The following is a 597-nucleotide window of genomic DNA, read 5'->3' as shown; positions in this document are numbered from 1 at the left end:
CCCTCTGCATATGGGGCCGGTGCCCTACTCACTGAGCCACAGTCGCCGCCTTATTTTTTGTTATTTTTTATTTCAGAATATTATGAGAGTACAAACTTTTTTTTTTTTTTTTTTTGTCTCTTTTGGCCGGGGCTGGGTTTGAACCCGCCACCTCCGGCATATGGGACCGGCGCCCTACTCCTTGAGCCACAGGTGCCGCCCAATACAAACATTTTGATTACATAAATTGTTTTTGAATAGTTTGAGTCAAAGTCACCCAGATGTAATTTATTTTTAAATAACACCCCCACAGGCTACCAAAAAGTGTGGACTGAATTTAGTGACTTGCTTCCACAGAACAGGACAGGGAAAGGGGAAGACAGTAATTGACTATGGGGAACCTGGCAACCTTACCAGGTGGCCAAGGTCAACATCATGGGAGGTCCTGTGGGTCACAGGTACCCAGATAGAATATGATGATAAGGTCACCTGGGCTCTGGAAGTTCTTTCCGAAAACTCCTAACTTCAGTGTAATCACAAGAAAATAGGCAAACCTAGGGCTGGGCGTGGTGGTTCACACCTGTAATCCTAGTATTCTGGGAGGCCTAAGCAAGTGGA

Source organism: Nycticebus coucang, chromosome 2 (assembly GCF_027406575.1).
Source record: "Nycticebus coucang isolate mNycCou1 chromosome 2, mNycCou1.pri, whole genome shotgun sequence".
In the NCBI taxonomy this organism is placed as follows: domain Eukaryota; kingdom Metazoa; phylum Chordata; class Mammalia; order Primates; family Lorisidae; genus Nycticebus; species Nycticebus coucang.
This window is presented reverse-complemented; position numbering follows the sequence as displayed.